The sequence below is a fragment of the Arachis ipaensis genome, chromosome B4 (genome assembly GCF_059453495.1).
Source record: "Arachis ipaensis isolate K30076 ecotype BB chromosome B4, ASM5945349v1, whole genome shotgun sequence".
In the NCBI taxonomy this organism is placed as follows: Eukaryota; Viridiplantae; Streptophyta; class Magnoliopsida; order Fabales; family Fabaceae; genus Arachis; species Arachis ipaensis.
Window position 1 is genome coordinate 51,946,467 of NC_142439.1, and position 24,688 is coordinate 51,971,154.

General features: G+C 40.0%; 2 non-coding genes across 2 annotated transcripts; both read right to left on the reverse strand.

The window, feature by feature from the left end:
* Positions 1-4,655: 4,655 nt before the first annotated feature.
* LOC148567555 (small nucleolar RNA R71) lies at positions 4,656-4,759 on the reverse strand. Its single transcript, XR_015881659.1, has one exon. It is a non-coding gene; the product is annotated as a small nucleolar RNA R71 (small nucleolar RNA).
* A 12,584-nt stretch (positions 4,760-17,343) lies between these two features.
* Positions 17,344-17,447, reverse strand: LOC148567556 (small nucleolar RNA R71). The gene has a single exon (XR_015882789.1). It is a non-coding gene; the product is annotated as a small nucleolar RNA R71 (small nucleolar RNA).
* Between the last annotated feature and the right edge of the window lie 7,241 nt (positions 17,448-24,688).

The window sequence follows — 24,688 nt, forward strand, 5'->3', positions numbered from 1 at the left end:
AGCAGCAAAACTAGGTAGGGTGTCACGAAATTAATCTTGATTATTTGTGTTTGAGTTGTGTGAATGTTGTATGATTTGGCTATGCTAAAAATTGGTTGCATATATGATTGATTCTTGGTGAAAATTTGGTGAAATTTTGATGAAATTTGATGAAATTCAAGCTTTAAAGTTCATGTTCTTGGGGCAGCTGGAAAAACTAAACCCTAAGCTTAAATTGAGGTTCAATTCGTGTTGAAATCATGTATAAAAGATGGGGTTTTAGTGGCTGCTAATTTATTATGAATTATGGTAAAAATCGGTTGCTGAAAAGACTGAAAAACGGATAAAAACAGAGAAAGAATCTGAAGAATTTATGAAGAACATGAAGAACACTTTGAGTGTGATGAAGAACAATGAAGAATAGACTTTAGATCCTTAAAAGGGCAAGGAAGTAAAATTTTTGGTGTTTAAGGGGTTATTTGATAATTTCTGAAAGTTAGGGTGGTAAAAGTAGAAATATTAAAAGTTATGGGTGGTAAAAAGTGAGTTTTAAAAGTTAAAAGTAAAAGGTAAGGTAATTTTCGAAAATTAATGATAAAATAATAAATAAATAATAAAATATTAAATAATAATATTTAATAAAAATAATAAAATAATGCGGAAAAGGCAGTTTTCTGTAAAAGTTTTAGAAAGACAACTTTAAGCGCAGAATCTCATAATTACCTTCATAAAACACATAGGGAGTGGTAAAAACATATTAGTGAGGAAAAGATAAATAAAAGATAAAAAGTTGAAGAAAAGATAAAAATCGAAGATAAAGTCTGTAAAGTTTTAATGACAGAAAAACAGACAGAGACTAGTGAACGAACTAAGGCAACATAGTTAGTCCTTGAATTGCAAATAGCGTTAGGTATTATATGAAAAGTTAAACTGTTTCAGTATAGACTTAATGAACCTATACTTGGGGCAGGCTAACTAATCATACCGAAATTTACATAAGTTTTAAATACATACGTTAAACAGAGGAAGCAGAATAAAGTAAGTGGTGCACGAAATTGTGATTCACACTTTTCACAACTCCGCACAACTAACCGGCAAGTGCACTGGGTCGTCCAAGTAATACCTTACGTGAGTAAGGGTCGATCCCACGGAGATTGTTGGCTTGAAGTAATCTATGGTTATCTTGTAAATCTTAGTCAGGAAATCAATTATGATTATTAGTTTGAATTGCGAAAAATAAGAGAGCATGAAATAAATACTTGTTATGCAGTAATGGAGAATATGTTGGAGTTTTGGAGATGCTTTGTCTTCTGAATCTCTGCTTTCCCCCTGTCATTAGCTTTCCTCCTATGGCAAGCTGTGTGTTGGTGGATCACCGTTGTCAACTGATGCCAGGGCATCTTGGCTAGTTTCACTGACCTTTTCTTTACTGTTTTTAGGTTAGTTTCATGCATTCTCTTAAGAAATAAGCTAGTTTTGGGTAGATATTCACTTACACCTTGATTCAAGCATACATTGTGCATTTTACATTATTTCATGAGGATTTTGCATGAGTTTAGTGTCAAATTGTATGCTGCATTACCCGTGACTTGTACTAGAACTTTAATGCACTCTATTGCTTGATTTCAGGACCAAAGAAAGCAAGGAATGGGAGGTAACTTGCAAAGTTAATGAGAAAAGTGATTGCCAATAACGCTCTCGAAGCCATCATTGACCATGTTAAGAGTCACGTTAACTAAGTTAACGTGAACTCTAACGTGGAGAGGGGAAGTTGAGCCAACGTTAGTGACACTTAACATTGTCACTAACGTTGGCAAATGCTCACAAGTGGCCACGTTAGAGTCCACGTTAACTTAGTTAACGTGACCTCTAACGTTAAAAGGGGGAAGAAACGCCAGCGTTAGCGACATTCAACATTGTCACTAACGTTGGCCTAAGGAGAAACATACCACGTTAACCCCCACGTTAACTTGGTTAACGTGGGAGCTAACGTAAGAAGCAAGAGTGGTCGACAACGTTAGTGACACCCAACATTGTCACTAACGTTGGAAGCAACCACATAACCCCCCAAGGAGCCACGTTAACTTCCACGTTAACTTAGTTAACAAGGAGGCTAACGTGTGAAAAAGAGGATGATGGCCAACGTTAGTGACACTCAACATTGTCACAAACGTTGGAAGGAGCCACACAAGCCACTAAGAGCCACGTTAACTCCCACGTTAACTTAGTTAACGTGGAAGCTAATGTTGATGAGTGAATGATGAGCTAACGTTAGTGACACCCAACATTGTCACTAACGTTGGGGATGGCTAAGCATGGCCACGTTAGAAGCCACGTTAACCGAGTTAATGTGGACTCTAACATGAGACATAGGGGCACCTTGGAACGTTAGTGACAATGTTGAGTGTCACTAACGTTCTCGAAGGATGGCAAGCCCACGTTAAAGAGCCACGTTAACTAAGTTAACGTGGGCTCTAACGTGGGAACAAAGGGGGCTTTTCAAAGTTATTGGGAATGTTAAGTCTCAATAACGTGTGCGAAGGACTTAGAGACAACGTTAGTGGCAACGTTTGTGCCACTAACGTTGAAGTTAACGTGGCTTTTACTTAGGAACGTTAGTGAGAAAGTTGATTGTCACTAACGTTCTCGAACTCATATTTTCACTAAACGTTAACACCCTAACGTCCTGAGCTAAAGTCTCTGCCCACTTCACACTTTCTCTCTGCAAATAAAGCCAAGCCCAAATGAAGAAGAAAACTGCTTCAAACTCAAGATCCAAAGGCCCAAGACTTGAAGAGCCAACCAGAAGCTGAGAGAAGTAGTATATATAGGAGTAGCTTTGAATTGTTTAGGGGGGTTCAAAAAGTTGGAAAAGAGAACTACTCTCTGTATTTTACTTTCTCTGCATTTTCTAGTTTTCTGATGTATTCTCCATCTTTGTTTTCATTTTCTAGAGCTATGAACAACTAAACCCCTTTCATTGGGTTAGGAAGCTCTGTTGTAATTTGATGGATCAATACTAATTTTCATTATTCTTCTTCTATCTTTTCTCTTGATTTTACTTGAAAGCTTTCGATCTTCATCCAATTGGGTTGTTATCTTGGAAAAGAAGCTATTCAAACTTGGATCTCTTTTGAACCTTGAAAGAGGAATGAAGAGATCAAGCTAGAAATGCTTTCTCATGCTGGACCAAATAGGGTTTGGATGGGTATGTGACTATAACCCTCTCAATACTTGATTTGGGAAATGCATGTGGTATAATCAGTGACCATACTTCATCTCTTCTCATGAGCAATTGACCAAGGAATTGGCTATTGATCAAGATTTGAGAGATTGAATTTGTGATACAATCAATTAAGATTGCCAAGGAGATCAATGAGTGCATTGATTGAGGAAGAGATGAAAATGAACTTGATCCGGAGGATTGCAATATCTCCTAAGCCCAATGAACTCCCCATCTCTGATCTTACCCATTCTCTTTAATTTCTGCCATTTACTTTTATGAGCAAATCCCCCATTCCCATTTACAATTCTGCAATTTACTTTCAGTCATTTACTTCCAGTCCTTTAATTTTAGCATTTACTTTTTTGTTATTTACATTCCCGCAATTTTATTTTCTACAACTCTCAACCCAAATTCTGGATTCGCTCAACTAGAACATTCTTCTAATTAAAGTTGCTTGATCCATCAATCCCTGTGGGATTCGACCTCACTCTATTGTGAGTTTTTACTTGACGACAAATTCGGTACACTTGCCGAAGGAAATTTATTGAGAGACAGTTTCCACCCGCATCAAGTTTATGGCGCCGTTGCCGGGGATTGATTGTGCATCAACAATGATTAAATTGGAAGATCACTAGATTGAGCATTTTTATTTTGTGAATTTCATTTTCTGTTTGAGTGAGTTGCTTTCTGTTTTAGTTAAACTTCTTCCCTCCCCCCTCTACTCTTTTGTTTTTCTTTGTTATTTTCAATTCTATTTGATAACCCACTAACTGTTTGATATATTGCATCACCCACAACTAACAGTAATTCTGACAAAAATACTTTCTGCACCTATCTTTTCTTGCTTGCACTTGATGGTTGTATGACAGGGAGAAGAAGCGGGGCTTCAACTTCCTTCGATTCTGAACCTGAGAGGACCTTCCTTAGATTAAGGAGGGAGGCAAGAGGAAAGAAAGTGGTTGGTGCTGAGAAAGAGGAGGAATTCTTTGAACCAAACCTGGAAGACAACATGGAAAACCATTATGAAGAAGAGGATCACAACCATGGGGGAGGAGGTAGAGCAAATCATGCTGGTGAGGATAGAAGAGTTTTGGGCTCTTACATCAATCCAAACCCAGGCAATTGTGGAAGTAGCATCCAAAAGCCAACAATCCATGCCAACAACTTTGAACTTAAACCACAGCTCATCACCCTTGTTCAGAACAACTGTTCGTTTGGAGGAGGTGTTCAAGAAGACCCCAATCAACATCTAACCACCTTTCTGAGGATATGTGACACAGTGAAGTCTAATGGTGTTCATCTTGACACCTATAGACTGCTCTTGTTTCCATTCTCACTTAAGGATAAAGCAGCCAAATGGCTGGAGTCTTTCCCAAAGGAGAGCTTGACAACTTGGGAGGATGTGGTGAACAAATTCTTAGCAAGATTTTACCCTCCTCAACGAATCAATAGGCTGAGAGTTGAGGTTCAAACTTTCAGGCAACAAGATGGTGAGACTCTATATGAAGCATGGGAGAGGTTTAAAGACCTAACAAGGAGGTGTCCACCTGACATGTTCAACAAATGGGTGTAGCTGCACATTTTCTATGAAGGGCTCTCTTATGAGTCAAAGAAGGCCGTAGACCATTCATCCGGAGGATCTTTGAACAAGAAGAAGACTATTGAGGAAGCCATAGATGTTATTGAAACAGTAGCAGAGAACGACTACTTCTATGCTTCCGAAAGAGGGAACACAAGAGGAGTAATGGAGCTAAACAATGTAGATGCTCTGTTGGCCCAAAACAAGCTCATTACCCAGCAGCTGGCTGACCTCACCAAGAAGATGGAGAGGAACCAAGTAGCAGCAATCTCCACTTCATCAACAACCCAAGAAGGAGTAAATGAAGAAGCAGAGGGTAGTCAGGAGCAAGCCAACTACATTGGGAATTCACCAAGGCAAAACTATGATCCATACTCAAAGACCTACAACCCTGGATGGAGAAACCACCCAAACTTTGGGTGGGGAAGTCAGCAAGATCAAAACCAAGACCAGAGACGTTACAACTCCAACAACAATTCAGCTCCCCAACAATTCACACAGAGGACATCTCAACACCCCCACAACAACACTTCTCCACACGCCTATCAAAACCAAAACAGCACATCTGCTCCGAATCACCCATCAATTGATGACAAGCTCTCTAAGATTGAAACCTTACTTGAAGAAATATGCCAAGAGATTCAAGAAAATAAGGTGTTCAAAGAGGAGGTGCGAGCCAATATTAAGAACCAGGGAGAGACCATTAGGAAGCTGGAATTCCAAGTGGGATGTTTAGCTGAGAAGATTCCCAAACCTACTGATAGCTTCCCAAGTGACACGGAGAAAAACCCCAAAGGAGAAGCAAAGAAAGTAAGATGGGAAGATTGCAAAATGGTCACTACAAGTGATCAAAAGACTGAAGACAAGCAAGGGAAACTTTTCGAACAACCTGAAGACAACTCAACAAAGGAGGAGGATAGAGATCACCAAGAACCAGAAATCTCACAACAAGAGCTGCTGAAGCTCTATGCACCCTTCCCTCAACTGCTCAATGGTGCTGTGGGAAAGAGAATATACTCAAGGTTCCTAGACTTGTTTGTATCTCTGCATGTAAACATACCATTCATCAAGGCAATTCAACAAATGCCTGCATTCATCAAGTATATGAAGGAACTTCTTCCCAGGAAAAGCTCACTCAAAGGAGGCCAGACTATAGTGATGAACAAGGAATGTAGTGCCCTTATTCAACCTGAGTTACCTACAAAAAGAAGAGACCCAGGGAGTTTTCACATCCCTTGTGCCATAGGTGAAACTATGTTCGATAGAGCACTATGTGATTTGGGGGCCAGCATCAACTTACTGCCCTTATCCCTGGTGAAGAAGCTGCAGATCAATGAGATAATGCCCACAGATGTAATCATCAGACTGGCTGACAAAACTCAAAAGCAAGCAACAGAAGTGGTGGAAAATGTGTTGCTAAAAGTTGGGAAATACTTTCTCCCAACAGACTTTGTCATCCTGGACATGGAAGAGAGTCACACTCACCCAATCATATTGGGAAGACCATTCCTAGCTACGGCCAGAGCACTTATCGATGTAGAGAAAGGGGAGCTAATATTGAGAATCCATGATGAACGACTCAGCTTCAATGTTTTCAAACTCTCACAAGAAACAGATCAAGAGGACAAGGAACTAAGCACAAATGATAATAAAACACAGAAAGAGGAAACAAGCACTGAAGCACAGCCAGTTCATTCTAAGATCCCCTTAATTGACAAACAAGGAAAACAGCAATTGCCACAGCTCAAAGAAAAGTTGGAGGAACCTAAACCTCTAGAGGCAGGTAAATACAGCATCACAACTCCTTTAGAAAAAGAGGTCACCGAGGGCAAGGCAACCTCAAAAGAAACAAAGAAGAAGGTACCAAGGAGGTGGAGGAACAAGAAGATCCCTACGGAAGACTTCTCTCCAGGGGATAGAGTTGTCTCAGCTTACTTCCCAGATATTCCCCCTAATCTCCCAACTGTACCATCTCAGTTACCTAAGGTCTTCACTATCAACAGAGTTCTTTCCCTGGAACATGTAGAAATCATTGATCCAACCAATGGATATAAGTCCACAGCAAGAGGGGAGGACTTTAAGCACTACCAACCACCTTGATGAGGGAAAAACGTCAAGCTAATGACGCTAAAGAAGCGCTTCATGGGAGGCAACCCATGTTTTATATGTTTTTAGAAAATAGTGAAAAAAAGCAATGTTTATGAATTTCAACCCAAACTTGAAAACACTTGGTGAAATCTTTATCATGCAGTATATAGTGAAGAACAAGTTTGGTGTTCAAAGTAGAACTCTTGGAGCTTTGAACAAAACTTTTCATCACAGTGCTCCAAACTAAGTTTGGTGTCACCCCAAGGTGCCATCAATCTGCCTATAAGGATACACAAGTAGTTGGCTAGTTGAAATTCATAAATATAAAAACTATTTTTTTTCTCTTTATTATTCTAGCCGTAGAGTTTGATTTTTTTTCCTTATTTTAATTCTTATAGGAAAAAGGAAAAGAGCATTGAAGGGGATTGATTGGACAATTAAATGGGGGGAGATTCCGCCACTTAATGAAGAACACTACACACATGTCTCAAGAGGGAACGCATGGGGAAACGTTGCCATGCAACATTGGAGACGGAAGACCCTTGAAGACCGAACCAATCACTCTCATTAAGTGATGATCCTTGTCCTTCCTTCATACACAACCCCAACCGTCCATCAAGCAACAATCCTTGCAATCCACACCTTCCATCCACTCGTGATCTCCCTATATAAGTGAACCTTAGTGCATGCTCATTCCTCACACTCAAATTCCCATTCTCCACACTTCATACTTTCGGCTTGCTCAACCCCCCTCATCACACTCTGTCCTAGCCAACCTATTCCTCATCTATCCGTATCCTCCAACCCCCTCAAAACAGCAACTCAATTCGTGGCATCATGAAGCTCAAAGAGGCAAAAGAGGAAGGAACCCATGGAGAGTGTTCCTTTCGATGAGAAGAGATTCAAAACTGCCTTTCATGAACGTGAATTCAAACGGATAAGGGCCAGAAAGATATTGCCAGAGTTAATCTTCCAAATCAATGCAAATGAGTCACCACAAATTCTGGAGAAAATCGAACAGAGGGGGTGGCAATTGCTCACAAGTCCAGAGGGGAAGATCAATGAAACCTCATCAAAGAATTTTATGCAAATGTAGTAAGAGAAGATAAAACCAAGGCCCCAACCTTCAAAAGTTACGTGAGAGAAAAGGAGGTGGACTTCAGCCCAAATGCCATAACGAGAGCTCTTCACCTGAAATCACCTCATTTTGATGAAGACAGTTATCAGGCAAAGTTAAGTAGAAGCCCTGATAATGATGAGCTCTTAGAGATAGTGTCAGACATCTGTGTTATAGCAGCTGACTGGGAGAGGTACACAGATGGGAGACCCAAGTTCATCAAGAGGGGAGACCTGAGCCCTGAAGCCAAGGGGTAGTTCGAACTTGTAAGGAGGTCCATTCTACCAGCTGCAAATAATTCAGAGGTAAACATCAATCGAGCTACTATGGTGCATTGCTTAATACAGGGTGGGGAAATCAATGTGAATGAGCTCATCACCGAGGGGATTCAAGATTCGGCTGAGAAGGTTGATTCAGGTGCCAGGCTTTGGTACCCCAGCACCATTCTCCGCTTATGCAACAAGGCCAAGGTAGTATTTGAGGACAGCAATCCAGACTGGGTGAACACAGGGAGGCCAGTTACACTCGAGCGATTGGTTTATACTACACCTGCTCAGCAACAAAGAAGGCCACAAATAGGGAAACCAAAAGAAAAAGAAAGAGTTCACCAAAAGGGACCTCATCAGGAAGAATATCAACAAGGAGAGTATTATGATCCAGCCAACTTGAACATGAGTCACCTTCTAAAAGCCATTGAGGATCTGGGGATGAGAGATATGGAAGGACAAGAGCAAATACTGAACCTTCAATCCAACTGGCTGAGCCAACAGGAAGCATGGCAAAAATAACAAATGGAGCAGCAGCAGGAACACTACTCCCAGCTCACTCAAGCCATCAACCAAGTGAATGAGAGGCAAGAGCTTCAAAAGAAGCACTTGCAAGAACTCAACCAGCGGCAAATAGCCCAAATGAAAACTTTCAATGAGTTCAGTGTACTCAATGAAGGAAGGCAACTACATAGGGAGGAGTTCTATGTAAACACTCAAGGAATGTTGAATTACATGTCTAATCATTTGCATCATCTTCACTATGCCATTCCCACATATAATGAGGTCCAAAAAGAATTGGTAGTGCAAGAAGAAGGGAAGGTGAAACAGCAGAAAGAAGCACTAAAGAAGAAGATGGAAGATACTGGCTTCTGGAAGAAGCTGCTTGGAAAAGGCAAGGGAAGTGGAAGTACAAGCACTCAAGAGAGACACAATGAGGACAAGCAAGGATGGGAGCATGGGCATCCACATGAATGACAGGTGGTGGAGTTCTTTTTGGTCCATCGTTTTCTATGCTTTAAATAAGGAAGATCTTGTATGAAATAGAACATGCTTCCATGTTAGTTTGAATCTTTTTAAATTCTGTCTTTTAAGTTTTCTTTCTGAATAGGTCTCTGTGTGCTAGTCTTTATATCACTGCATCCTTACTTTACTTACTTGTATGCTTGTTCCTTTTGAATCAAATGAAGATAGAATGTTTATGTTTCAAAAGACCAGAATGGAGTTCATACTATGGAGTACATTCATGAGTTTGTGGTATGATCATAAGTTAGCTAATTTGGTTCAACCATAAGGTGGGATGACAACTATCTGGCCTGAATACTTTGCTTTGAATATACTCATGAGACTAAGTATATGACAAGATCCTAATAAGAGAAAGAGAAAAGAATAATGAAAGTGGAAAAACAAAAGAAAAAAGAGTAAGCAATAAGGCTAGGCACCAATGGTTTTGATCTTAAGATATGTGTCTGTGGTGTTCTGTGTGAGGGATCTACTTGGATGAATAAGCTCTTAGGGGTGCTTTATCACTTGATAACTTGGGTTAACTAACCCGGGATTATCAGCTGAAAGTCCATTATCAAGAGTAACCCTCACTACAGAGCACTTAGTAACCTAAAGAGGTGCTGGACACCAAGGTCTCAAGAAGGAAAATAAATGAACTATATGCCTGTGGTGTGTATGTATGGGGGAGAGACTTGAGGGAGTAAGTCCTTAGGGGTGCTTCAACACCTAGCACCTTGAACCAACTGGTTCGGGAGTGTTGGCTGAAAGCTTATCTTAAAAAGTTGCTCCCTTACAGAGCACTTAGCCTAAGAACACCAATAAGCTCTGAAATGACAATAAAGAGATCAATGAATAAAAGTCTCATGGGATGTAAGCAAAGTGAGTGTTTTAGGACATGATAAAGGTCTGAAAGCCAGTAAAGGAATGAACCTAAGTTGCTATGCATGAAACCACCATAAAATCAGTGATATGACTTCCACAAGAATGACTCATTGCTCTTGGCATTCCATTCATCATTCTCTTGTTCCAGTACCTGCTTAGGGACAAGCAAGCTTTAAGTTTGGTGTTGTGATGCCAGGGCATCTTGGCCAGTTTCACTGACCTTTTCTTTACTGTTTTTAGGTTAGTTTCATGCATTCTCTTAGGAAATAAGCTAGTTTTGGGTAGATATTCACTTACACCTTGATTCAAGCATACATTGTGCATTTTACATTATTTCATGAGGATTTTAAATGAGTTTAGTGACAAATTGTATGCTGCATTACCCATGACTTGTACTAGAACTTTGATGCACTCTATTGCTTGATTTCAGGACCAAAGGAAGCAAGGAATGGGAGGTAACTTGCAAAGTTAATGAGAAAAGTGATTGCCAATAACGCTCTCAAAGCCATCATTGACCACGTTAAGAGTCACGTTAACTAAGTTAACGTGAACTCTAACGTGGAGAGGGGAAGTTGAGCCAACGTTAGTGACACTTAACATTGTCACTAACGTTGGCAAATGCTCACAAGTAGCCACGTTAGAGTCCACGTTAACTTAGTTAACGTGACCTCTAACGTTAAAAGGGGGAAGAAACACCAACGTTAGTGACATTCAACATTGTCACTGATGACAAGTCATCTTAGCCTAGTTTCACTAGTCCTTTTCTCTTGTTTTCATTTAGTTTTATGCACTTTCTTGCATTATAAATTAGCCATTTGAATTGGAATTGCATGGTTTCCTTAAATCAATCAACCACCTTTTAATTGATACAAAATCATGAGGTTCAAGCTAACTTTAGTTGATAATTAATTGATTTATAAACCTTGTGAATTTTGTGATACTTTGATTGGTTGTTTTGATTACTTGTAGGTGAAGAAAGGAAATAAAAGGTGTGCCAACATTATGGAAGAAGGTTGCAAGAATGGGTTTGAGAAAATGGAATTCACGTTTGAGCTAACGTTTGCTTCAAACGTCAACCCAAACGTGAGTAGCAGTTGAAGAACACCCTGGGAAAAGCCAACGTTTGCGCCAACGTTTGCCTCAAACGTTGAGGTCAAACATTGGCTGAAGATGGAAGCTCCTGGAAGGCAACGTTTGCGCTAACGTTTGCCTCAAACGTGAGGTCAAACGTTGGTGCCAAAGAGAAGAGAAATGGCATCCCTGGAGGCAGCAACGTTTGAGCCAACGTTTGCCTCAAACGTGAGGTCAAACGTTGGCTCCAAAAAGAAGAGAGTTGGAGCTCCTGGGCATGGCAACGTTTGAGCCAACGTTTGACTCAAACGTGAGGTCAAACGTTGGCACCAAACAGCATGAAGGGGCATACTTCAAACAAGAATAACTTGAGTTGTAGATGTCCAATTGAGGTGATTCCAAGTGGGTTAGAAAGCTGACATTCAGAGCTTTCCAACCATATATAATAGTCGCTATTGGGCACAAAATTGGCAACGCGACAAGAGGACAAAGTAGCCCCCAAGAAGCATACAAGAAGGGAGGTCCACGTTTGAGCTCACATTTGACCTCAAACGTTGAGCCAAACGTGGAAGACAGCACACGGCCTAGCTGCATAATGCCTCACTCAAGTAACGTTTGAGTCAACGTTTGCCTCAAACGTTGGCTCAAACGTGAATGGTTCATGGCCTGGTTCACTAATGGATTTCCTCCCAACACCAAGAGCAATCAACAGAGGCCACTATCAACCCAATTCCATCAAGGCTAAAGGCCCAATTCAAGGCTTAATGATCATTTGAAGAAAGTGTATAAATAGCTTAGGATTTGAAGTTTTAGAGAGCTTTCTTTTTAGAATTTTTAATACTTACAGTTGAAAGCTTTTCTTTTTAGAATTTTTAATACTTACAGTTGAGAGCTTCCCTTTTAGAATTTTTAATACTTGCAGTAGGGAGCTTTCTTTTTAGAATTTTTAATACTTACAGTTGAGAGCTTTTGGGTTTTGAGCTATTTGGAGATTCTGAGTCTTGGGGAAGGAGAATTGAATTCTCTTCCTCTTAGTTTTCTTGTTTTACATTTCATCTACACTTGTTTTGAATCTTGGGTTGGAGAATTGAGGAAATTCTGTCTCAATCTCACCTTGAGATTTTCTTCTGTTTGATTTACTGCATCATTGAGAAGTTGCGATTCCATTTCTTTTCTTCTACTGCTGCATCTTAAATTTTCTTGCAATTAAATTCTGAATTTGGATCTAGGAAGGCATTGAGATCTAGACTTGGTTATCTAGTCTCTTGAGTCCTGAGATCTACATCTTTAAATTTAAATTTCCTTGTTTCATTTCTACACCAAGCTTGTTCTCATTGTCATTTGAGATCCGGTTTAATTGAATCCATCTTTTACTTTTCTGTTCATCGCAAATTTACTTTTCCTGGTCTAACTTCTGCAAATCCAATTCCCACTCCCCTTTATAATTCAAGCCATTTACATTCCTTGCACTTTAAGATTCTGCAATTTACATTTCTTGCGTTCTAAGTTTCTGCCAATTTAATTTCTTGTTCTTTAAGATTCAGCACTTTTATTTTCCGTTCTCTTTAATTTTCTGCAATCTACCCCTCTCCCTTTACTTTTCATGCAATTTAATTTCTGTTAATCACAAATCACTCAAACAACACTTGATTCGCTTGACTAAATCAACCACTAAACTAAAATTGCTCAATCCTTCAATCCCTGTGGGATCGACCTCACTCACCTGAGTTATTATTACTTGATGCGACCCGGTGCACTTGCCGGTGAGTTTTGTGTCGGATCGTTTTCCGCCCATCAAGTTTTTGGCGCCGTTGCCGGGGATTGAAATAGATTGACAATGATTACGTGAAGTGGAGATCTAGATCAAGCACTTTTTCTTTTCTGATTCTTTAATCTTGGACTAACCCACTAACTGTTCAAATTTTTGCTTAAACTAAACTTCATTCTAGCAATAGATTGAAGTGTTATTGTTGGTGTTTCTTTTGATTTGTTTGTATGTCAGGTACATGGAGATCCATTCCTGTTTTATCTGAAGCTGACCAGAGAACTCTTAGAAGATTAAGAAGAGCTGAAAGAGGGAAAAATATTGTTGGAGAAGAAGAATCTGAGGAAGAATATCACGAGATGGAAGGAGATACATCTAATCCAGGAGAAGGAGTTAACAATCACCCACAACAGAGGAGAGTATTTTCCTCCTACACCTTTGCAAATGCTAGACATTGTGGAAGCAGCATTCTCACCCCTAATGTCAATGCAAATAACTTTGAACTGAAGCCACAACTCATCACATTAGTCCAAAACAACTGCTCGTTTGGGGAAGGACCATTGGAGGACCCAAATCAACATCTATCTACCTTTTCAAGGATTTGTGACACTGTCAAATCCAATGGTGTGAATCCTGAAACTTACAAGCTCCTGCTGTTCCCGTTTTCATTAAGGGACAAGGCCACACAATGGCTTGAAACTTTTCCCCAAGGAAGCATCACTAGTTGGGATGACTTGGTGACCAAATTTCTAACCAAATTCTACCCACCCCAAAGAGTCATCAGGCTGAAAACCGAGGTGCAGACATTCACACAATTAGATGCCGAATCCTTGTATGAAGCATGGGAGAGGTACAAAGCCTTAATCAGAAAGTGTCCCCCAGAGATGTTCAATGAATGGGACGTGCTGCAAAATTTCTATGAAGGCCTGACATTGAAATCTCAAGAGGCATTAGATCATTCTGCTGGAGGTTCACTACAACTGATGAAAACTGCTGAGGAAGCCCAGAATCTTGTTGACATGGTGGCTAATAATCAGTATTTCTTTGCGCATCAAAGGCAATGCCAACCATCACAAAGGAGAGGAGTAATGGAGTTAGTGATGCCAAGGCATCATAGGCTAGTTTCACGAGCATTTTTCTGTTAGTTTTAGTTGTTTTATGCATTTTCTTGAGCTTAAAGTAACCAAAAATGGTTAAATGAAGAACAAAGTAATGAACCATCCAAACAATATGATTTCGATGCAAATTCCATGAGTTTTAGTTATATTACTTAAATGCTATGAATGAAAGATTTCTCATGAAGTTTTGCAAGACTTTGATGCAATTGTTTGGATGATTTCAGGGAAGAAGAGGCTAAGCAAAGAAGCAACAAAATCAATAAAGGAAGCTTGAATATCACATGTGGAGTTTAAGTTCCAGTTTAAGCCTAAACTGGAGCTTAAACGCCAAAATCATGAAGGATAAGAAATGCTGGGATTGAAGTTTAACCTCCAGTTTGACCTCAAACTGGAGGTTAAACGCCAGAATGAAAAGCCTCACTTAAGGAGCATTCCACGTTTAACCTCCAGTTTGACCTCAAACTGGAGGTTAAACGCCAGAATGAGTATGCCACCCAGGGAGGAGTTCCACGTTTAACCTCCAGTTTGACCTCAAACTGGAGGTTAAACGCCAGAACCAGGAAGAGTACCAGGGGCCATTCCACGTTTAAGCGCCAGTTTGACTCAAACTGGAGCTTAAACGTGTTCGATAGTTTTTTTCACTCCAGGGTTGCTCTCTCCATCTCCACGTTTAACCTCCAGTTTGACCCCAAACTGGAGGTTAAACGTGTTCGACACCTCCAGGGCCACCATTCCAAGCTTCCACGTTTAACCTCCAGTTTGACCTCAAACTGGAGGTTAAACGTGTTCGACCTCCAGTATGCCTCCACCCTTTTCCACGTTTAACCTCCAGTTTGACCTCAAACTGGAGGTTAAACGTGTTCGACCTCCAGGGCTGCCCTTCCTATCTCCACGTTTAAGCTTCAGTTTAACCTTAAACTGAAGCTTAAACGTGTTCGACTACATGACTCTCCAGGGCTACCTTCTTCCATTTCCACGTTTAAGCTTCAGTTTAACCTTAACTGAAGCTTAAACGTGCTTCTACAAATGGCATCACTGGAAGTGTCTGGCGTTTAAGTTGCAGTTTAAGCTTAAACTACAACTTAAACGCCACTCTTGAAAAAAGGTTTCTGGGCCAAAAATATTGTGATTTAAGTTAGTCTTTGAGCACAATTATTAACTTAAACTTACTTTGGTATGAAACCCAATTGAATATCATGGTTTATGGGATTGGGCCTGAGGGATTGATGAGTTTGAAATCTCATTTATTGAGTCATGTGCCATTATTTGATTATCACTAAGTTGGCTCAATAAATGTTACAGGATTTGGATCAACAACCTCATCAAGATTATGGATCATAAACCCAAGACAAAAGGAAAGCAAGGAGAGGCCTCAAAGCCCAAGAAGCACAACTGAAGCTCAATATAGAAAGTGTATAAATAGGATAGAAGTTAAGTTAGAAGAGGACTTTTACTTTGATTTTTAGCTAGTTTCTTTTTCGTTGTAATTGAATTCAGAGCTATGATTCACTAAACCCCCTTTCATTGGGTTAGGGAGCTCTATTGTAATTCAATGAATCAATAATAGTGTATCTTCTTCTTCAATCTTTTCTCTTGAATTTTGTTAGAAAGCTTCTCGATCTAATTCCATTGAGTAGTTGTCTTGGGAAAGAGACTACTCATACTTGGAATCCTTCGGAGCCTTGGGAAAGGAATGGAGGATTCATGCTAGAGAAGCTTTCTCACAGTGGATTGGATTGGGGTTTGGATGGATATTGTGACATGTAATCCTACCAAATTGTGGTTCATGAAATTGTGTGGTATAATCAGTGATCAAGCATCATCTCTTCTTATGAACATTTAAACCAAGGGATTGGGAATTTGTTTGTTTTTAGAGAGCATTGGTGAGCCAAGGAATTGGGATCCAATCATATAAGATTGCCAAGCAAAATTCAATGAATGCATTGGTTGAGGAAGAGATTTACATGTTTTGATTCGGAGATTTCAATATCTCCTAAACCCAATGAATTCCCCATTTCTGATTTCCACTTTCTCTTTACATTCTGCAATTCAATTCTTGCAATCATCCCCATTCCCTTTTAATTTCAGCAATTTACATTCTGCTCTTTAATTCATGCAATTTAAGATTCAGCCATTTAATTTTCTTGTCATTTACTTTTCCCGCCAATTTTACATTCCGCAATTCTCATCTCAAATCTTGATTCCGCTCAACTAGAACACACTTCTAATCCGAATTGCTCACTCAACCAATCCTTGTGGGATTCGACCTCACTCTATTGTGAGTTTTTACTTGACGACGATAACCGGTGCACTTGCCGGAAGGAATTTTGCCGATCGTGCAATTTCCTAAATCGTAGCATAACACGTTTATGCGCATCAAGTTTATGGCGCCGTTGCCGGGGATTGGTTTTCGATTGACAATTCTCAAATTGGAAGCTAACTAGATTGAGCAATTTTCTCTTGCTTTGTTAATTCTGTTCTAAATACTTGTTGAATTTTAATTTCTGCACTTGGTTACATGCTTTCCTTCTTTATGCCTTTAAATTCATGCAACTAACTCACTGACTCACTAACTGTTTGAATTAATTCCTCAATTGAGCTGACCATACTCTTCCATTAACCAAGAGTATTTTACCTGTTTGTGTTTGAGCTGTGTTCTTGTATGACAGGTAGGAAAGGAGAGACATCAACTCCTCCATATACCGAACCGGAAAGGACCCTTCATAGACTTAGAAGGGAAGCAAGAGGGAAGAGAGTAGTGGGAGAAGAGGAATCTGAAGGAGAATCTGAGGACAATTTTGAGGAAGCTCTAGATCTCAACATGGATAGAGAAGTTCACAACCATGAGAGAGCTGATGGAAACAATGCCATTCCTGAGAGGAGGGTTCTTAGTTCATACATAAACCCAACCTCTGGGAATTGTGGTAGTAGCATCCAGAAACCACCCATTCAGGCCAACAATTTTGAGCTCAAGCCACAGCTAATATCATTGGTGGAAAATCATTGTTCCTTTGGAGGAAGTGCTAATGAAGACCCAAACCAACATCTCACAAAATTCCTGAGAATTTGTGACACTGTGAAGTCCAATGGAGTCCAGGAAGATGCCTATAAACTGCTCTTGTTCCCATTTTCACTTAGGGACAAGGCAGCTAAGTGGCTGGAATCATTCCCAAGGGGGAGTCTAACCACATGGGATGAGGTGGAAGGCAAGTTTCTGGCACGTTTCTACCCTCCACAAAAGGTCAATAGGCTTCGATCTGAGGTCCAGACTTTTAGACAACAAGATGGTGAAACTCTCTACGAGGCATGGGAGAGATTCAAGGACTTGACAAGGAAATGCCCACCAAACATGTTCCATGATTGGGTGCAATTGCACATCTTCTATGATGGGCTCTCTTATGAATCAAGGAAGGCTGTAGACCATTCATCAGGAGGTTCATTGAACAAGAAAAAGACCGTGGAAGAAGCCATTGAAGTGATCGAGACAGTGGCTGAGAATGAGTACTACTATGCATCAGAAAGGCACAACACTAAGGGAGTCATGGAGCTGAACCATGTCGATACAATTCTAGCCCAAAACAAGGTGTTTGCCAAGCAACTAGCAGAGCTTACCAGGCAATTAGAAACAAAGCAAGTGGCTGCAATACACACACAAGATCAAGAGGAAGTAGGCATTGAAGGAGGTGATTGGGATGAGGTTAACTATGTGGGAAACCAACAAAGGCAATCATATGATCCACACTCCAACACTTACAATCCAGGCTGGAGAAACCACCCAAACTTTGGGTGGGGAAACCAACAAACCCAACCACAAAACCACAAACCTTACAACCACAACCAACAAAACAATTCCACATACCAAAACTCCAACCAAAGATCATACCAAGCCACACAAAACACTTACCCCCAATCATCATATCATGGCCAAAATAATCAACATACCCAACCTAATCCGAACCAACAATTTCAAGATCAATTAAACCGGATGGAAGGAATGCTTGCAACCATGAGCCAAGACATAATTGAATTGAAGGCTTTTAAGGAAGAAGTAAATTCTAACTTGCAAAACCAAGGAGCTGCCATCCAGAAGCTAGAAAATCAAATTTTGTATTTGACTAAGCAAGCCCCTGGGACAAGCAGTTCTCATACTGTTAAGGCTATTGCAAGGGAGGAATGTAAGGCCATAACCCTCAGAAGTGGAAAGAATCTAAAGGAGATTTCAAAGGAAACCACAGAGGATGAAGTAAAGGAAAATGTGAAAGACAAAGAACAAGGACAATCTGTTACACCGTTTGCAACAAAAGAAAAAGAAAAAGAGGTCTTGAAGCCTTACACACCTAAAGCACCTTATCCTCAACGTTTGATGAAAAGTGAAAAGGATGGCCAATTCTCCAGGTTCTTGGAGATTTTCAAGAAGCTTCAAATCAACATTCCCTTTGCTGAAGCAATAGAGCAAATGCCACTCTATGCAAAATTCTTAAAAGAATTGATGACCAAGAAGAGGAGCTGGAGAAATGAGGAAACTGTGTTGTTAACTGAAGAATGCAGTGCCATCATTCAGCACAAATTGCCTCAGAAATTGAAGGACCCAGGCAGTTTCCAAATCCCCTGTATTATAGGAGAAGTCATGGTGGAGAAGGCCTTGTGTGATTTAGGGGCCAGCATCAATTTGATGTCGCTAACAATGATGAAAAGAATGAAGATTGAAGAGGCCAAACCAACAAGAATGGCCCTCCAATTGGCAGATCGAACTTTTAAATTCCCTCATGGGATAGTTGAGGATTTGTTGGTGAAGGTGGGAGAATTTATATTTCCTGCTGATTTTGTGGTGTTAGATATGGAGGAAGAAGCCAAAGCTTCAATAATTCTGGGAAGACCCTTCCTAGCTACTGCTGGAGCCATCATAGATGTACAAAAGGGTGAACTCACTCTTAGACTCCATGATGAGAAATTGGTGTTTAATGTATTCAAGGCAATGAGCTATCCATCAGAATCACTAAGGGAATGCATGAGGGTTGATGTAGTGGACATTGCAGTACAAGAAACTTTTGAGGAAACAATAAAGGAAGTGGCAGAGGAGGAGTTCACCAAGGATATTGAAGTTAGTGATATCAAGGATGATGACACAACTATGCTAAGCAGGCCAGAGAAAGTGAAAGAAGAAAAGGAAGCACCAAAACCTGAGCTCAAAGCATTGCCCCCTAATCTCAAGTATGCATACTTGGGTAGTGATGAGAGTCACCCTGTTATCATTAGCTCGGCCTTGAGCCAAGAACAAGAAGAAGAATTGATCAAGGTGCTGCAAACTCATCAAGATGCCATTGGATGGACTCTAGCTGATTTGAAGGGGATAAGTTCATCCATATGCATGCATAAAATCTTGTTAGAAGAAGATGCTAGACCCTCCATTCAAGCTCAAAGAAGATTGAATCCCGTCATGAAAGAAGTGGTACAAAAGGAAGTGAGGAAGTTATGGCAGGCAGGGGTAATCTACCCCATTTCTGATAGCCCATGGGTTAGTCCCATCCATGTAGTTCCCAAGAAAGGTGGCATAACGGTGGTGCCAAATGAGAAGAACGAACTCATACCCACAAGAACCGTTACTGGGTGGAGGATGTGCATAGACTACAGGAAGCTCAATGAAGCCACCAGAAAAGATCATTTCCCACTCCCATTCATGGATCAGATGCTTGAAAGGCTTGCCGGACATGCTTACTATTGTTTCTTGGATGGATATTCAGGCTACAACCAAATAGTAGTTGATCCTAGTGATCAAGAGAAAACATCATTTGTTTGTCCATATGGAGTTTTTGCTTATAGACGCATGCCCTTTGGATTGTGCAATGCACCTGCCACTTTCCAAAGATGCATGCTGTCCATCTTTTCGGACATGATTGAAAAATTTATTGAGGTCTTCATGGACGATTTTTCTGTGTTTGGGGATTCTTTTCCCAGATGCCTACACCACCTTGCCTTGGTGCTTAAGAGGTGCCAAGAGACTAATCTAGTATTAAACTGGGAAAAGTGTCATTTCATGGTCACAGAAGGAATAGTCCTTGGCCACAAAATCTCTAATAGAGGCATGGAGGTGGACAGAGCTAAGGTGGAAATCATTGAAAAACTACCTCCACCAAGTAATGTCAAGGCAGTTAGGAGCTTTTTGGGCCACGCTGGTTTTTACAGAAGGTTTATTAGAGACTTTTCTAAAATAGCCAAAGCTTTGAGTAACTTGCTTGTCTCTGATACACCCTTTGTATTTGATGGAAATTGCATGCTAGCCTTTGAACTTTTGAAGCAAAAACTTTCCTCTGCACCTATCATTGCCCCACCTGATTGGAACTTACCGTTTGAACTGATGTGTGATGCATCAGACCATGCTATTGGGGCAGTGTTAGGACAAAGGAAAGACAATTTGGTACATGTGATTTATTATGCCAGTAAAGTCTTGAATGCTAACCAAAGGAATTACACAACCACTGAAAAAGAACTCTTGGCAATAGTCTTTGCATTTGAAAAATTTAGATCTTATCTCATTGGATCTAAAGTCATTGTTTTCACTGATCATTTAGCGTTAAAATATTTACTTGCCAAACAAGAATCTAAACCGAGACTTATTAGATGGGTTCTTTTGTTGCAGGAATTTGACATTGAAATCAAAGACAAGAAGGGTGTAGAGAACAAGGTGGCAGATCATTTATCAAGGATACCATGTGAAGAAGGAAGCACACAAAGCACACATGTAAATGAGTGCTTTCCTGATGAACAACTCATGCTAATTCACAAAGCACCCTGGTTTGCAGACATAGCAAACTTCAAGGCCACTGGGAGTTTACCTTTGGAATTTAACAAACATCAAAAGAAGAAATTGGTAAATGATGCCAAATACTTCATCTGGGACGAACCATACTTGTTCAAAAAATGTTCCGATGGCATACTCAGAAGATGCATATCTGAGGAAGAAGGAAGGGAAGTTTTATGGGACTGCCATGGCTCCACTTATGGAGGGCACTTTGCAGGGGAAAGAACAGCAGCTAAGGTGTTGCAGTGTGGTTTTTATTGGCCTACTATTTTCAAAGATGCAAAAGAATTAGTGAAGCACTGCCCTGAATACCAGAAAGCTGGGAACCTGCCAAGAAGAAATGAAATGCCACAACAATTCATTCTGGAACTAGAATTGTTTGATGTATGGGGGATAGATTTCATGGGACCATTTCCCTCCTCATACTCGAATAATTACATTCTTGTGGCAGTAGATTATGTCTCCAAATGGGTTGAAGCAATAGCAACTCCAACCAATGATAATAAGGTAGTCATGAACTTCCTCAGAAAACACATTTTTTGCCGTTTTGGGGTTCCAAGAGCAATCATCAGTGATGGAGGAAGCCACTTTTGCAACAAACCATTAGAGGCATTGCTCCTAAAATATGGAGTCAAACACAGGGTAGCCACACCATACCATCCACAGACAAGTGGGCAAGCCGAAATATCTAACAGAGAACTCAAAAGAATCCTGGAAAAAACTGTGGGAACTTCAAGAAAGGACTGGTCGATTAAGCTAGATGATGCTCTTTGGGCATATAGGACAGCTTTCAAAACACCAATTGGAATGTCTCCTTACCAACTAGTATATGGAAAAGCTTGCCATCTGCCATTGGAGTTGGAGCACAAGGCATACTGGGCCTTGAAACTTCTGAACTTGGACAATAAAGCCGCTGGAGAAAGAAGGATGTTGCAAATTCAAGAATTGGAAGAATTCAGAGCGGAAGCTTATGAGAATGCCAAAATTTACAAAGAAAGAGCAAAGAAGAAGCATGACAGCAACATAGCCCCAAGGAAATTTAAAGAAGGGCAAAAAGTATTGCTCTACAATTCTAGGCTAAAGCTATTTCCAGGGAAGTTAAAATCAAGGTGGTCTGGACCATTCCTTGTCACCAAGGTCTCCAACTATGGACAAGTAGAAATCATGGAAGAAAAGTCGCAACGAACCTTCATTGTTAACGGTCAAAGACTCAAACATTACTTGGGAGATGTGGAGGAGAAGGACAAAGTTAAATATCACCTCAACTGAGGAAGCTGACCGTCAAGCTAATGACGTTAAACAAGCGCTTGTTGGGAGGCAACCCAACCTGAGGTAATACCTTTTTGCTGTTTCTTTTATTTGTTTCAATAAAAGGGGTAAAGTAGTTTCTGTGCATTGCAAAGAATTAAGTTTGGTGTTTCACACCAAACAATGAATTCATGGATCCATAAGTCAAAGGGGAATGTGTGACTCTAAGTTTGGTGTTCCACCATAAAGATCAACTGAACACAACAACCTTTGAATTATGTGAAAGGAACAACTATTCTAAGCAGTCACAGAAATGCTTAAAACCCTTAGTAGCAACATCATTCCAAGATAACTCAAGGATTCAAAGAACACAGAGAAGTAAGTGGGAGACTAAGTTTGATGTTCACACACCAACTTAAGAATCCGATACTTACCCACACATAGTTGAGCTAACCACTTAAGTGCTTGAGGAGCAAGCAACTTCATTACTCTTTGCAGGAAAGGAAACAAGAACCTTAAAGCATGAAGCAACATTTAGGAAGAAGAAGGAGAAATCAAAGTGTTTCCTGACAACAAAGAGAAAACAAGGAATTTCACAAGGTGGTATTATTCCTTGATAATTCTTTAAAAAGGTTAAACAAAAGCATGCGTGTTCTGGTTTAAACTGTAAATGTTGACTCTTTCTGGAATGTGTAGTTTTTTTTTGTTAATTGCTTTGAATAAAGTGAATGCTTAGATGTTTGGATATAACTTCACCTTCTTAAACAAGTGCCTGCCATGCTTGTTCTGTTTCCAAAAATAAAAGAAAAGCTTGAACAAAAGTAACTTGGCTAAATTAGTGACAAATCAAGTAGAATTAAGTGGTGGTATGCATGCTTGATTGTTTAGTCACATCACTAAAATTAGAGTGTAGAATTATCATTTTTTATGTAGAAGTAAAAATTGTCTATGGATCTTGATGAATAAATGTCTTTGGCCATGAAAAAGAAAGAAAAAGGAAAAGAAAAAGCCACGGAAAAAGGCAACCAAAAAGCAAAAAAAAAAATAATTGAGAAAATAAGCTAGGCACCAATGGTTTGAACTTCTGAGACAAATGCCTGTGGTGTTTATGTATTAAGGATATGCTTGGATGACTAGGTTCTGAGGAGTGTTTCAACACTTGGTAACTTGGGTTAACTAACCCGGGATTATCAACCAAAAGTCCATTATCAAGAGCAACCTCAATACAAAACATTTAGTCACACAAAGAGGTGCTGGGCACCAATGTCTCAAGAAGGAATGTGAACTAAAATGCCTAAAGTGGATATGTGTAGTGCACTGATAAGAAAAAGAAAAGGCCAAAGGCTTGTGCAACACATGACACTAAGCAAACAAGGAGCAAAAGAAGCTCTAAGAAAAAGAAAAGAAAAAACAAAAGAAAAGTGCCAAAGACATAAGAATAACAGGAGGCCATAGCAATTTTTGATGGATGCAATGAAAAAGTGATAATCCTACCTGATAAGTATGAAAAAGTGATGCTGCAACTTTCTGCATAGAACCCTTCTGATGAACTTCAAATGCTTGCTAATATAGCCAATGTAATTACTTTCTGTTCATACTGTCTTCTCAAATAACTCAGGACTTGCTTAGGGACAAGCAAGTATTAAGTTTGGTGTTGTGATGCCAAGGCATCATAGGCTAGTTTCACTAGCATTTTTCTGTTAGTTTTAGTTGTTTTATGCATTTTCTTGAGCTTAAAGTAACCAAAAATGGTTAAATGAAGAACAAAGTAATGAACCATCCAAACAATATGATTTCGATGCAAATTCCATGAGTTTTAGTTATATTACTTAAATGCTATGAATGAAAGATTTCTCATGAAGTTTTGCAAGACTTTGATGCAATTGTTTGGATGATTTCAGGGAAGAAGAGGCTAAGCAAGGAAGCAACAAAATCAATAAAGGAAGCTTGAATATCACATGTGGAGTTTAAGTTCCAGTTTAAGCCTAAACTGGAGCTTAAACGCCAAAATCATGAAGGATAAGAAATGCTGGGATTGAAGTTTAACCTCCAGTTTGACCTCAAACTGGAGGTTAAACGCCAGAATGAAAAGCCTCACTTAAGGAGCATTCCACGTTTAACCTCCAGTTTGACCTCAAACTGGAGGTTAAACGCCAGAATGAGTATGCCACCCAGGGAGGAGTTCCACGTTTAACCTCCAGTTTGACCTCAAACTGGAGGTTAAACGCCAGAACCAGGAAGAGTACCAGGGGCCATTCCACGTTTAAGCGCCAGTTTGACTCAAACTGGAGCTTAAACGTGTTCGATAGTTTTTTTCACTCCAGGGTTGCTCTCTCCATCTCCACGTTTAACCTCCAGTTTGACCCCAAACTGGAGGTTAAACGTGTTCGACACCTCCAGGGCCACCATTCCAAGCTTCCACGTTTAACCTCCAGTTTGACCTCAAACTGGAGGTTAAACGTGTTCGACCTCCAGTATGCCTCCACCCTTTTCCACGTTTAACCTCCAGTTTGACCTCAAACTGGAGGTTAAACGTGTTCGACCT